Genomic DNA, 15685 nt, shown 5'->3' with positions numbered 1-15685 from the left:
ATCACAACCCGTCTTCAAAATGGGGTTTTTCCTCAAGCTTGCCAGCTTGTCCTGTTCTAGTCCCAGCTGCTGCTGCTGAATTGTAGAACCGAATTCTCTCTCTCTCTCAGACCTGTGTGACTCTCTCTGCTTGCAAAACCACATGACCTTCCTAGAACAGTAAAATGCATAGACTGTGGCACCGGACCTAATCTTCTGAGTTTCATTCTGATTAAAATGTGGATGAAGGGCTCTGTGGAACCGAGAACAAGAACAACCAATGTAGTGCAATGAACCTGCCCCACTGATGTAGTAACCTGCTTTGTTAGGAGCTTTGTTGCAAATAGTGAATGTTGAGCTTGAATAGAAATTAGAGGAGTTTGAAGATGAAGAACCTCAGGCAAGAAAAATGAAAATCTTTGTTATTGAACATGTGTTGGAGGAACTCAGCAAGTCTTGCAAGGTCCATAGGAGGTAAAATGTCTCGCTGTTTTAGGCCTAAGCCCTTCCTCAATGTCCGAGTAAAATGCTAGCAAGTGCCTGAATTAAAAGGCTGGGGAGAAGGAAGAAAAGGATGGGGAGCAGCACAGATGAACAGGCAAAAGCTGATTAATTGGACATGGAAAGGAAAGGTGAGATTTGATTTGAGGGGTAGAGGAGTGGGTGGCTCTGTGAATGCAGATCTAGAGGAATGGAGAGAGAGAGAGAGAGACAGAATTAGACAAACAGAAATGGGATAGATGTGGGTGGGGATGGGAGCTAACGGAATCCAGAGAAGTCAGTCATCCAGTTGGAGGATTTCCAGATAGATTATGAGGTGCTCTTCAGTTTGCAGGTGGTCTCAGTCTGGCGGGTGCATGAGACCATGGACAGACATGCCGGCACAGGAATGCAGCTGAAAATTGAAATGGGTTGCCACTTGGGGGAGAGCTCTGCTAATATGGTGGAAAGAACACCCCCTACCCTTGTAAATTCTCACCTTTCCTCTCCTCTCTTATTTATGCCCAATTATCACCTTTTGTCTGCTCCTCCCCTGGCCTTTCTTTCATTCTCCCCAGCCTATTAATTTGAGTACCTGTCTGGTTCTTACTCATACCTTGAAAAAGGGCTCAGGCCTGAAAAATCACATATATCTCTACCTCCTATGGATGCTGGGGGAACCTGCAGGGGGTAGGCCATCCGGCCCGTCAAGCCTGCTCTGCCATTCAATGATGACAGGCTCATCTACATCTACCTGCCTTTTCCCCATATTCCTTAATTCCCCTACAATGTAGAAATCTATCCAATCTTGTCTTAAATATATTTACTGAGGTCGCCTCTACTGCTTCAATGGGCAGTGAATTTCACAGATTCACTTCCTTCTGGGAAAAGCAGTTCCTCTTCAACTCTGTCCTAAATTTACTACCCTGAATCTTGAAGCTATGTCCCCTAGTTCTAGTCTCCTCTATCAATTGAAATAACTTGCCTTATATACTTGTGTAATTGTCAATACCATGTAAAAGTTGACTCTTCACCCCCCCCCCCCCCATCATTTTTGGCCTCGACCTGCTCATCCGACCTCCCGATGCTCCGACCACAGATCCTTGCCCTGGCACACACCCATCTGGACTCCTGACGGCCACCCACCCATCTGAGCTACTGACACCCTGACCATGAACTTACCAACCAGTCCCGGCAATCTGAGCTCCCAACACGGGTACTCACGAGGTCAAAAGTTTGACCCATGTAAAAGTTGACCCTTCCCTTTTTTTTGCCATAAAAAGTGGTACCTACTTCCATCTTGTCTATGCCTTTCATAATTTTATGTTTCTATAAGATCCCATCATTCTTTTAAATTCCATTGAGTAGAGTCCTAGACAACTCATAGACCAACCCCTTCAGCCTGGTGAACCTCCTTTGCGTTGCCTCCAAAACTAATGCACCTTTCCTCATGGAAAAGGATGGATGTACTCTCTCATAAGGAGAGTGGAGTTGAAATTATTCAAAGTGAGGAAAGAGAAGTGGAGGTGAAAGTCTTAAGAATTAAAAATGGGATGAAATTTAGAAAGGGACAAGTTGAGGCAATGTAGAGGCAAATGTGAGAAGGGTAGTGAATACAGGACTGACGTGTATTTAAATGCACACAGTGTTCAAAACATGGTAGATGAACTTAAAGCGCAGTTAGAAATTGGTAGGTAAAATGTGGGCTGAGGAAAAATCACAGGTTGGAGCCAAATATCCAAGAATAAACATCAAAAAATAAGGCAGCTGGACAGAGGGGGTGGGGTGGCCTGGTTTAAATTAAATCAATAAATAGATGGCACCCTCAGCAAAATGGGACATAGATTCAGAAGATCTAGGATCCTTATGGATGGAGCTGAGAAATTGCATGGGTTAAAAATAACCTGATGGCAATTGTATACAGGCCCTCTGAATAGCAGCCAAATTACTACAGGAGTTAGAGAAACCATTCAAGAAAGGTAATGTTATGGTGGTCATGGGAGACTTCAATATGCAGGTAGTCTGGGAAAATTAAGTTGGCACTTGATCCCAAGAGGAAGATTTGTGGAATGCCCGCGAGTTGGCTTTTTGGAGCAGTTTGTAGGTGAGGCCACAAAGGAAAAGGCAAATCTGGATTTGAACCAAATGTGATTGGGGAGCTCAAAATAAAGAAAACCCTTGGGAGGTGGTGATCACAATATGATGGAATTTGCTGCGCTGTCTGAGAAGGAGAATCTCCAATCAAATGTACTAGTATTACCGCTAGGTCAAGGTAACTGCAGAGGCACGAGAGAGGATCTGGAGAAAGTAGATTGAAGGAGGGGCCCGAGCAGGGATGACGATGGACCAGAAATGATTGGAGTAATTTGGAAGGCTCTGCATCATTTTATCCCAAAGTAGCAGCAGCATTTTAAAGGGAAGATGAGTCAACTGTTGATTGACAAGGGAAGTCAAAGACAGCATGACATTAAGAGAGGTTAAACAGTATTCTAAAAATTAACTGGCAACTAGTAGTAGATTAGGGAACTATTTAAAAAAAATAACAGAATTTCGTCATACAGCACGGTAACCGGTAATTTCAACCCACGAGCCTGTGCCGCTCAATTTACACGCAATTAACCTACACCCCCGGTATGTTTTGAACAGTGGGAGAAAACTGGAGTCCCCAGGAAAACCACACAGACGTGGGGAGAACGTCTAAGCTTCCTTACGGACAATGCAAGATTTGAACCCCTGCCACTGTAAAGGCATTGTGTTAACTGCTACGGAAGATGACTTAAAAAAAAATAATGCAAGCAAAGATGAAATACAAATGCAAGCTCTTCAATAATGTAAAAGAGGATACCAATTTTTTTCCAGATAGACTGTAAAAGAGTGGCAAGAGTAAACATCAGACTGTTGGAAAATGGGGAACAAAGAAATGGCAGGTGAACAGAATCTGTCTTCATTGTGGCAGATACCTGCGATGTACCAGAAATCAGACTCAGGAGGCAGATTGAGTTGCTATCACTTTAAGGCCTTTGACAAGGTCCTGTACATGAGGCTACTAAACAAAGTAGGAGTCCATGGTATTATAGGAAAGATACTAACATAGATAGAAAGCTGGCTGACGGGCAGAAGACAAAGAGGGGTAATAAAGCATCCCTTTCTCGGCTGCCTATGACAAGAGGTGTTCAGCAGGGGTTGATGTTAAGTCTGCTACTTTTTAATGTTATTTGTTAATGATTTGGATTGATGGCTTTGTGGCCAGATATGTTCATGATGTAATGATAAGTAGTCTGCTGAGGGACCTGGACAGGTTGGGGAAAATGGCAAAGAAGTGGTATAGAATACAGCGTAGGACAGGAGTTTTGGGGAGTAATTTGGAAGACTCAGGATCATTTTATCCCAAAAGAAATAAAGGCTTAAGCTATTTTCTAAGTGAGGAGAGAATTCAGAAAACTGAGGTCCAAAGGAACTTAGGAATCCTAGTGCAGGATTCACAAAAGGTCAAGTTGCTGATTGATTGTTAGTAAAGATGGCAAATGCAGAGTTAGCATTTATTTTGAGAGGACTAGAAATAAAAGCAATGGTGAGGCTTTGGAAGACCAAATTTGGAGTATTGTGAAGTTTTTGGGTACAATATCAAAAGAAGAATATGTTGGAGTTGGTCCAGAAGAGATTTACTAGAATGATTCCAGAGAGAAGTTTAACACATGAGGAGCATTTTATGGCTCTAGGCCTGTACTTGCTGACATTTGGAAGAATGGAATCTACTGTATAATCAAAGTGCTGGATAGAGTGGATATGGAGATGTTTACAGTAGTGGGGAAATCTCAGACCAGAGGGAGTCAAATGGTGGACCAAGCTAGATGGGCCCACGTCCAATGTAAATTACTCCCAGTCTGAAGTTGAATGTACAATACCATCAACTCCTTAAAGCATGTGGGGAGAATAAAATGGGTTTTAGTAGGAACAGTGTAAAAGCTTTGTGGGCTTAAAAGCCTGTTTTTGTGCTTTGTCATAGTTGAATTCAATGATCTGGTGTGAAGAGAGGGCAAGTTGACATGAGATTTTGGACTCTATAACTGCTTTCTGGAGATCCACTGTATAATTCTGTATATAAATGGCAAGGTCAAAATGGACTTATTGATGTCCATCTGCCAGTTTTGCTTTGTTTGTTGTGATCCAACAGAATACCGGGTAATCTGCTGCAATGAAGTAGCTGTGGCCACAAACCTTGTCAACGAATAGTCCACTTTCTAATATGCAGACTATTGTACAGGGATTAATATGCATTGCAAACCATTTTTGAGATTTTTTTTGAATTTGAACAATCAAAATCTTTTGCACTAGTTCTGTAATCTTAAACTCCTTAACTATAGCTGAAAGGGGTTGTTTGCTATCCATATTTTGTTAGTAGTGAAGGACTTTTCACTTCACCACCAAGGCAGCAAGTTGGTCAAAAAAAATCTATATTTAACAGCACAAGGAAAATTGCTTTAGAATTTCATAGTTACTCTCAAGCTCGTATGTAATTTTAACAATGAATAATTGGAGACCTCACACAGGTTGTCAGGGTTACATGCAATTGCTGGGTCAAAACCTAATTTAGAGATGAATGGAAGTTGTGATTCCAAATTAAATGTTTGGATTGGAGCATTAGTGTATAGTACACCTTAAATGAACTACATGTATTCCCAACATTATTCTTATTCCCATTATGGCCTGACCATCAGTGTATAGTACACCGTAAATGAACTACATGTATTCCCAACATTACTCCTATTCCCATTATGTCATCTTAATGATGAAGCATTTCTTTGCAAAATAAATTTCTTTATCTGGTAATTAAAATGTATGCAGATTGGATGAGAGAATATCGAGTTGAACAATCTTCATCTTGTTGAATGATATGAATGCTTGAGGTGTTGTATCGTCTATTCCTAACTCCTAAGCCATGCCCTCTTCACTCTGCTTCCACTGGGGACAAAGAAATAGGAGCCTGAAGACCAGCACAGTGACACAAGGACAGCTGCTTCCTCTCTGCCATCAGATTTCTGAATGAACTATGAATCACAGACTAGCTTTTTCTTTTTCTTGCACTATTTTTACTTAGAAAAGTGGTTTATAGAAATATTTTCATTGTGTTGATGCCGCAAAACAGTGAATTTCGGGACAGGTTCATGACAATAAATTCTGAAACTGTCACATTCCATCCAGTAGCAAGGTCGAGTGGGAAAAAAAAATAGAATTTTAGTCAGAGAGCAGCAAATTTTGAAAGAATATTGAATAGGTTCAAAATTATGAAGAAGTGGTGACTATTTTGTTGACAAGATGCAATAGCTGGAGGATACATATTTTTAATTGACAAATTAATATAGAACTCTTGATTTGGCATATTATGTGTGAAAAGGTGGTAAACCTATTCAGTAATAATTTTTAGGTGGGAACTGAATTAATCCGTAAAGGAAAGGTTTATAGTTCTGCAATAAGAGTAGAAAATTGGGACCGATTGGGAAAAATTTGAGTTGGTGCAATCTTGGGTCCTGTTGCTTTCCAAGTTGCATCATTCTGTGATATTGTACCAGGAGGTTTTTCTCCCCTAAACATTTGGTTATAAGCTTTTATTCTAAACATTTAGAGATTGTTCTCATTAAATATGAGGTTATATTTTAATAATCCACTAATAATATTTGTTTTATGCCTTTCATCTTTTGTGGAATCATCCAATTGATTTTTAAAGGCAATGAACAAATCCATACAAGTAAAATCCTGATTTACATCTGAAAGTTTAAATCCCTAATTAAAATTTTTGTCTTCTGGTATGTATTCCGACAAAAGATGATTTGGTTAGGTCTTTAATCTTTCAAGCTTAAGGGAGGTACTGAGCTGGTAAGGGCTAATGGTAGAAAACACCAGACATATTATTCAAAGTATACACCTGTATTAAGCAAAATGTGATATTTTTTTTCCCCCTCCTTGTAAATTATTTGCTGCTCTTTTATTAGAGTGCAATTTCAAAGGGTGGCATGTTTTTATAACACCTAGTGTGCATTCTATGCTTGGTTCCTATTATGCAAGAATGTGTAGCCTGGCAGTGTTTTAAGTTTTAAACTTGCAAGTATGAGCAAAAATAGCAAAATCTTGAGTATAGGTAACCATGGTGTGGTGATTGGCGTGATATTGAGTGAGCTTCTAGTTATTTTATGGTAACTTTGGGTGTACTGAGTGCACGATGTCCTAACATCAAATTTCTTGTGTTGATATCAGTATACAGTAAGAGTCCAGAAATCCAGACCACCCAAGCATCTGGACTTATATTCTCAAACTTTTTAAATTTAGCAGGCTTTTGTATGCATGTGTAAATGCCACAGATACATAGAAGTTGTGGAATGAATCTTTTATTTTGTTGTTAGTTTATAACAAAAGAGTTTTTCAGATATAAAAAAAACAATCAAAATTTACCTGTTGTTAGGTCTGCTTTGTTCATGAATGAGTGAGACAAACACCAGACTGAGTCGAAATCAGGGTTCTTTGTTCTTTATTACCGGATTGTAACACTTGCGACTAACGATGTTAGCCGGAGAATGCATTCTGCCGTTATCAGCAAAATGGTGATTTTTTATACCCTTGGATATGTGCTTAGAACATCATCATATCATTACTTGTCCAATGACTAAAACTGTTGCTATCCTTTCCCTGCTAGCTTCCTGCCTCTCAATCCATCAATGTCTCTCTTATCTTGTAAGTACAAGGATGCATTCACATCTTGTTACTGCCCCGTACATTCCCATCTCATGATGTTTTACCTTACACTGTTCATCACTTCATTCTCCTTAAATTTTAAAAGTACTGCCTGGGGATCCCGAAAACTTGAACTAACCCAATCTGAGCAGTCTGGATTTTGGGACTTTTACTGTATGTAGGAGCTGGGGAAATATTTAGTGTTATTGAACCTTTAACTTCACAGCAATTAAAACAGAAAACGCAAGTCAGGGAGCAATCAAATTTTTCAGATAGATAACTTTATAAAAAGTATCAAATAGCGTATTTTAAATGCAGAGAAATGGGACAACAGGAGAGACCATGGGAAGAAGAGTAACGGCTGAGTGGATGCTACTGTAGAGAGAGAGGTGAAGGCACATTGATTGCAGCTGATTTGTCAGGAGGTGTAAATTGAAAATGAGAGCAGGAGAGAAAAATAATGCCTGAAAATCTGAAATAAAAAATAAAAAGACGGTAGCATCTGTGGAGAGAGAAAATAATGTTAATGGTCCCCTGTGATAATTTTGCATCAAAATTGTCTAGAACTGAAGCAGATTGTAAATATTAGAATAATAATGAGCCTGATGGCTTAAGCATGTGAGGAGGGAAGATGAAATGTTCAAATCCACTTTGATAATTGTTGTAGTGGTCTAAAAAAAATAAAAAGAGAGTTCAGAGGGGGTATATGTTGGCAGCTTGGGTTGGACTTGATAAGTTTGACATTCCACCATCATTCCCTCAAGACTGATCAGCATTCTCCAAGATTTGGGCCTCAATGCCCACTGTGTTGTTGGGTCCAGAATTTCCTCATCTCCAGACCTTAATAGGATTGGTAAGAACATCTCCACAATCTCCATCAGTACCAGAGCATCACAGGGCAGTGTTCTTGGCCCTCTGCTCTACTCTCTATACTCCTATGACTGTATAGCTCAGTGCACAACAGCACATCTACAAATTTGTTAATGATATTATGGTAGTGGGTTGTACAAAAAAGGGTCAGCTCTTGAATGGCAATGTACAAACAACAACCTTGTACTCAATGTCACCAAAACAAAGGAGCTGATTGTAGACTTTCGAAAGGGAAAATCCAGTGATTGAAGGTGAACAGGGTGAGCAAATTTAAATTCCAGCGAGCCACTGTTTCGGAGAAACTTTTCCTGGACCAACACACAAATGACATTGTGAAGCAAGTTCGTCAGTGTCTCTACTTTCTTAGGAGTTTGAGGATGTTTGGAATGACATTGAAAACTAGCAAATTTATACAGATGCGACAAATTTATGCAGATGCGTAGTGAAAAATGTGCTGACCGCCTGTATGGGAGCATCAGGACCTCTAAGCAGATAGTCCTACAAAAGGTAGTGGACACAGCCCAGCACATCACTGGCAAAACCCTACAGGGAATGCTGCAGTTGGAGAGCAGCAGGAGCGATCATCAAAGGTTCACACCATCTACCACAGACTCTGTTCTCGCTGCTGCCATCAGGAAAGAAGTATACGTGCCACAAGGTTCGTTCCAGCAGGTTCAAGAACAGTTGCTACTCTTCCACCATCAGATTCTTCAACAACAAACTCAATCAGGAACTCATTTAAAGATTCTTATTTTGCACTTTATTTATTACTGTGTTGGCGGTGAGAGCAGTGAGAGAGACACAACCACCACATCGAGGGTCATTAACGACTGTTTTTATTAAAATTCAGCATGCCCCTTTAAGGGCAGCATGAGCTTAGTCACTTGTTGCATTGTGATGTCATAATCGCTGCCTAGGGTGTGCACTGGAAGGGAGGCTGGAGTCAGAGAAACCTCTTACGACCCCATTTCCCCATGGCTGCCGCGCCACGTGGCGATACCAGCGGGGCCCGTTCGCCATGAGGATGTGCGCCACCACAACTGATTATTTATTTTTTGTTCCGTATTACACTGTCAGTTTGTTTACTTTTTTTACATTTATGAGTAGAAATCCTATGTAGCCCACAGGAAAAAGAAACTCCAGGTTGTGTGATGCCATACATGTACACTCTGACAGTATTGGGATGGTGAGGTTAGCGTGGCAATTAGTGCAATGCTGCTACAGCATCAGCGATTATGAGACCGGGGTTTGAATCTTGTGCTGTCTGCAAGTACTTTCTATGTTCTCCCCATGTCTGCGTGGGTTTCCTCTGAGGGCTCTGGTTTTCTCCCACTGTTCAAAACGTACTAGGGGTTGTAGATCAATTGGGTGTAATCGGGGAGCATGGGCTCATGGGCAAAAAGGGCCTCTTACTATGGTGTATGTCTAAATTTAAATGTGAACTTTGAACAAAGATGTTCTGCAAAATGATGACTCCATCTGCATTGTTTTCTTTGCTATTTGTGAGACCATCTTGAAAGCACTGAATGAAGTAAACCAAATTGGAAGAGCAGCGAGTGAGTTTCTGCTTCACCTGGAATGTGTGTAATGGTGGCCTTTTGTTGAAGATGGTGGAAATTATGGAGGATGGTCCTTTGGATGTAGAGGCCGGTGGGCTAAAGAAATGCTGAATTTTATCATTACTGTGTTGACAGAATTGTGGGGAATTGAACAGATGTAGTTGAGAGCCACGTCAGCTGCGGTAGAATTGAGGCTAAAAGGAATAAATCTTAAAAGCCCTGGGTGAGTAGACTATTAACATCAGAGCAGATGTGTTGGCGCCAGATAAAAGAACTCTAAGGAAGATTGAAAGATCATGTAGTCAAGCTAGCTGTGGAAGTCATGGATTTTTGGTATTTAAAATGTCAGTTTTTTTTTTGCTTTTTGATCACTTTATCACATGTGGAAAAATCACTTCTGCAAACAAGCTCACAGATTGTTTATTTTGTCTGTAGCTTTTGTTCATTAGAAAGTCACAAAAGCATTGGAGAAACTCAGCAGGTCACACAACATCCACAGGAAGTAAAAGCCAGTCAGTGTTAAGGGCCTGAGCCCTTCATGAGGAATGATGAAATTCAAATGGAGGCCTGAATTAAAAGATGGGGCGGGGGAAACACTGTCCAATGGGTAAGAGTTAATAGGTGAATACAGTTGGGAGGGTTGACTACAAAGAAGCTTAGGAAGTGATAGGAGGAGAGAACAGAGGGCCAAGGTTGAGAAATCTGATAGGAGAAAGAAGGAAAGGGGGTGGGGAGCTAGAAGAAGGCAGGAATGAGGGAAAGAGACTAGAGGAGGAAGGCAATGGAAATTTGACGTTGATGTTGATGCCATCAGGTTGGAGATTGCCAATCCTCCAATCTGCAGGCTGTCTCAATTTGGCAGGACATAGTCAATGGACAGACATGCTGGCATGATACTGTTTGTGTGGAATTAAAGTGGGATATGGTGCTTGTTGCAGAAGATAGAGCCAAGGTCCAGTAAATGACCCTCATTGATTCACAAGCAGTGTTGCTCCCTTGAAAGGAATGCTCACAACCCTGAATAATGCTGAGGGAGGAGGTGTAAGTGCAAGTGTAGCACTTCTTGCAGTCACAGGGGTAGGTACCAAGGAGGGCAATTGGTGGGAAGGGATGAAGGAGTCGAGGAGAGAGCAATTCCTATTTAAAGCAGGGAGGGGAGAAGAAGTTGTTAGTGGTGGGATCCTATTCTAGGTCATGGAGATTGTGGGGAATAATATGTTGGATATGGAGGCTGGTGGAGTGGTAGGCAAGGATGGGACTTGCTGAGTTTCTCCAGCGCTTTTTAGTACTGCACCAAAACCCTAGCATTGGCAGAATTTGTTTGCCATGATTAGATAATCAATTGTTTTTGGAATAATTTCCAGCAATTAAAATTTTCATGGGACTTCTGGGAATGTGGAGATGGTGAGGAAAGGGAAAGTTGCCCCTTGAGTCTCATCATGCGATTCTGCACCTGACATTTAGTGTGGTAAAACCATTCTGATAGACTCTCAAGTTTTCTAGGTGGCCTTTGAGGGTTAGATTTGTCTTCTGCAAGTAATAAATGGTAAAAGTAACTTAAATTTTACATTTAAATTAAATTTAGACATATAGCAAGGTAACAGGCCCTTTTGGCCCAATGAGCATTGTGCTGCCTTATAAATAACTTACAACCCCAATATGATTTGAAGTGTGGGAGGAAACCCATGGAGACACAGGGAGAAATGACAAACGCCTTGCAGAGAGTGACAGATTCAAACCCGGGTCACTGGTGCTATAATAGCGGTGTGCTAACCGTTCTGCCCAAAATGTTTCTTCTCACATTAAATTTGGTGGCTTCTGTTTTCCAGTTGGCACACTGTTAAACACACTATTCCAGTTGGTGCAAAATTAACAAATAAAGTATTGTGAGAAAATAGGCACACTACAGTAGCAGAACATCAAAATTAATAATCTTTAGATGAATTTAGGGAGTGTCGATGTACAGAAGGCTTGTGGGTTACAAGGACAAATGGCATAATATAAGGACTATGGCCTGCCCTTTATTGCAAGGATAATGAATTTAAAGATTTTGTACATAACTTTAGAGAGCTCTTATCAGAATTTATTATCACTAAGATGTCATAAAATTTGATGTTTTTTTTTATGGCAGCATTACAGGTGCAAAACTTAAAAAGTGTCTGGATCACTGCCCATTCAGAAATCTGTGGGGGTGGGGGTGGGGGGGTGGGGAAAGAAGCTGTTTTGTGCAGTTGGGTGTGCCCGATGGTAGTAGTGAAACGAGGGCATGGCCTGGGTGGTGCTTTCTTGAGACGTTGCTTCTTCTGGATGTTTTTAAACGAAGACCGATGCCCATAAATGTGCTGGACAAGTTCACAACCCTCTACAGCTTTTTCCTGTCCTGTGCTTTGGCCCCTCTAAACCAGACAGTGATGCAACCACAGTACACCTGTAGAAAGTAGCAAGTGTCTTTGATGACCTACCGTCTCCATAAACTCAAAACGAAGTATAGCAGCTTGCGAGCCTTTTTTATGATTGCACCGAGGTGGAAGCCCCAGGACAGATCCTTTGAGATATTGACAGCCAGGAATTTGAAGTCCTTTATACTTTCCACTGCTGATCCCTTAATGAGGATGGTTTGTATTCTTGTTTCCCCTTCCTGGACTCCATAAATCAGTTCCTTACTTTAGCTAATGTTGAGTGCCTGGTGGTTGTTTGTGACACCACTCAGCGAGCTTATCTAGCTCACTTCTGTACACTTCCTCATTGCTGTGTGTGATTCTGCCAGTAATTGTGGTATTGGCAAATCTGTAGATGGAACTTGAATTGTGCCACACAGTCATGGGTGGGTAAAGCACGCATCCTGAGGTGCTCCATCAGTGAAGAGGAGACGTTGTTACTGATCTGCACTGACTGTTGTCTTTCAATGAGAAAGTCCAGGATCCAGTTGCAGAGGCCCAAGTTTTGAGTTTGCTGACCAGTACTAAGGAGATTATGTTCACCCTCTGAAAGGATGTTCTGATATTGGTCTCAGAGGCAGATATCACAGAGTCGCCAGCTTCTGTCGGGATTCTCATAGTTTTAGAATGCTAAATTTCTTACTGTTTTGCCTTTATGCCCAAGTGAGGGGCAGCAAAACATTGTAAAATTTTGGTGGCATGGTTGGCATAGCAGTTAGCACAACACCTTTATAGCACTAGTGATTGAGGTTTGAATCCCGTGCTGTCTGTAGAGAGTTTGTACGTTCTTCCCTGTGCCTGCATGGGTTTTCCTTGGCAGCTCCAGTTTCTTCCCATCATTCAAAATGTTATGAGTATTGAGGGTTAATTGGGAGGCATGGACTTGTGGGCCAACATAGCCTGTTAACATGCTGTATATCTAAATTTAAAAGTTAAAAAGAAAATTAAATTAAAAAAAAGAACTTTTTTTAAAAAAGCTGTTAGCAGGGTTTTCACACTTTTTAACTCCTATTTGAAATTGCTTTCCTTGATGTTCAAGATAATGGAAATGAAGAGGCAGGTTTTATGTTTATGGAAAATCTTCAGTGTCTTTGAACCAAATGATCAGACCAAAAATAGTGAGAATAGGTGGTACTCTGGCAGCATTTAGACTTAGATGGGATAATCTTGAGTTTGTCTGTTCTCCCCGTGTCTGGATGAGTTTTCTCCTGGGGTTCTAGTTTACTCCCACCCTCCAAAAAGTACCCGTTGTTGTTGTTGGTTAATTGAGTACAGTTCAGCAGCTCTGGCTCATGGGCCGAAAGGCCCTATACCATGCTGTATATCTAAATTAAAAATTAAAAATATTTTATTGTTGTGTAATAAAAATGAAAGTGATATTAAACAATTTCCTTTGGTCTACTGTAAGGCAGACAAATATTTGCCATCAGCAAAAATTTCCCAGCGCCCCTTACAGAAATGGAAGCAAAAGAGAGTGCATCCAGAGTTGCTGAGTGTCCATGGATTCTCCTCCAGTGCTCCCGTTGCCTTCGCAGCCACACTGCATCCAGTCCAAGCCATCAGCAACCCGAGCTCCACATGCAAACCTCCGACACGATTAGGAAGCCCTCAGCACCCTCTCATATCCCTGTTTCGATATCTGGTCTTCCTTTGGCCAGTCTCCAGCAGTCCGCAGCCTGGCGTGAGTCACTTGCAATTGCCAGCAGCCCACAGGCTGCATGAGTTCCTCGCCCTAGGTCACTAACAACTTGCGTATTCTTCAGCGTCAGAGCCCCCCCCCACTGGTCTGCTGCCGTGGCCACCAACTTGTGTGTTTTCCTCTTTGCTTCCCCTCAAATGGGGGTGGGAGGTCTCCCTGATTTCTGGTGTCCTGTGCCAGTCCTCTGGTTCGCCAGAATTTGCAATTTCTCAAGGCCACTACCGCACATGGATTCCACCATCTTGGTCCCAGACTCCATGATTGTAGAATTTTTAAACCACCATTGGGCTTCTTTTACAGGCCATTTGAAGAGCTGATGGCAATTGGACTGGGTGGTTTGACCCTGTGGGAGAGTGCTGAGTCTGCCCCTGCTCTCCGTGGGTCTGCTCTACCAGCAGCGTTTTCATGATAGCAGCTCTGGCCACGCTGCCATTTTTTATTTTTGCAGAAATAAAATTATATGAAATTAAATTATATGAAATAAAACAAACTGGGGTTGTATTCTCTGGAATAATGTTGGCTATTTATATGGACCAATTTCCTGTATTATGAGGAGAAAAATCTGCTTATTAGGGTTAGGGCAAGAAAGGTCAAAAATGAGTGCCAGATAGTTTGTGAATGAAAATGTGGAACACTTGCAGAGTGGGATAGAAATTTAGAACTTTCCTGCAGAAGTTGAAGAATGTTCTGTCACCTGTCGATTTTAAATCTGACTCTTTTTGTTGAGGATGGCTATTAAAGAATGCAGGACATGGATTTAGATCACAAATCAGCTGTGATTTATTTGCAGCTGAAGGCTGAGAAAACCTATTCTTACTTCAAAATGCTTGTATGATCACATTTCCATAAGTTTTTTGTTCACAAGCATCCTCCAGTTACACCAACAATGAGCCAAGCATGCAATTTAAGAACAGTTGTTCAAGGATGTTGGGGCAGCACGGTTAACATAGCGGTTAGCACAATGCTGATAAATCACCAGTAACAAGGGTTCAATTCCCATGCTGTCTGTCAGGAGTTTGTATGTTCTTCCCATGTCTGCTTGGGTTTCCTCCCACTGTTCAAAACTTATTGGGAGTTGTAGGTCAGTTGGGTGTAATAGGGCAGCACGGGCTCGTGGGCCAGAATGGCCTGTTGCCGTGCTCTATGTCTACATTTTTAAAATTATCACCAGGAACAATGTGTGGCTCAGCATGACTTGTACGTTCTTGCTGAATCCACCTGACTACACTGTGAAGCTGACTCTCCGCTTAAGAGAGTTAAGGCCTGATTTCCTTTTCCAGGTGTTCTCTCTTCACTGTCCCTTAGCGACATTACTGCATGTGACAAAGATGGACTATTTTTTATGACAACCAAAATTAAATGACTTCACCAAAAAGAAAAATTTCAAACAATTTCAGCAGTAAAAGGATTTTCCAAATCAAAATTTATTGTTATGAACAAGTCATGAAATTCAGTGTTTTGTGGTAGCATCATAGAGCAAACATTCATATTCTAACCATCTTACAACATTACTATTAAAAATAAAATGCATTAAAATTATGGCAGTGTCTTTGATTCATTGATTATTCAGGAATCTGATGGCAGCGGAGAAGAAGCAGTCCTTGTGCTGTTTGAATGTAGTCTTTAGGGTCCTATACCTTTTTTCTGATAGTAGCATGGCCTGGATGGTGGGGATCTTTGAGGATAGAGGCTGATTTCTTTTAAGACACTGCCTCATGTAGGTGCCCTCGATGGAGTGAAGTCTGGTGCCCTCGATGGAGTGAAGTCTGGTGCCCTCGAGGAAGTGAAGTCTGGTGCCCTCGAGGAAGTGAAGTCTGGTGCCCGTGATGTTGCAGGGCAAGTTAACCCTCTGGAGTTTATTCTTGTCCTGAGAGTTGGTGGCTACATACCAACCAACCAGAATGCTTTCCATGAGAAGTTTACGAGAGTCTTTG

At 41.3% G+C, this 15685-nt stretch overlaps 1 protein-coding gene across 17 annotated transcripts in view; it reads left to right on the top strand.

The window, feature by feature from the left end:
* eif4g3b (eukaryotic translation initiation factor 4 gamma, 3b) overlaps positions 1–15685 on the top strand; it is a 346564-nt gene that overhangs the window by 12334 nt on the left and 318545 nt on the right. For 2 of the 17 annotated variants that reach the window (XM_069919089.1, XM_069919090.1), the window contains exon 1: positions 8994–9127. The exons of 11 other annotated variants lie outside the window; for them this stretch is intronic. The gene's annotated coding sequence lies outside the window, so the exon portion shown is untranslated. Of the gene's footprint in view, positions 1–8993; positions 9199–15685 lie in introns of those variants that run through there. 4 more of the 17 variants (XM_069919095.1, XM_069919088.1, XM_069919091.1 and 1 more) reach the window with 4 other exon arrangements.

This window comes from Narcine bancroftii, chromosome 2 (assembly GCF_036971445.1).
Source record: "Narcine bancroftii isolate sNarBan1 chromosome 2, sNarBan1.hap1, whole genome shotgun sequence".
Taxonomy (NCBI): domain Eukaryota; kingdom Metazoa; phylum Chordata; class Chondrichthyes; order Torpediniformes; family Narcinidae; genus Narcine; species Narcine bancroftii.
The sequence above is the reverse complement of the archived record's forward strand: the minus strand, read 5'-3'. Positions and strand labels throughout refer to the sequence as shown.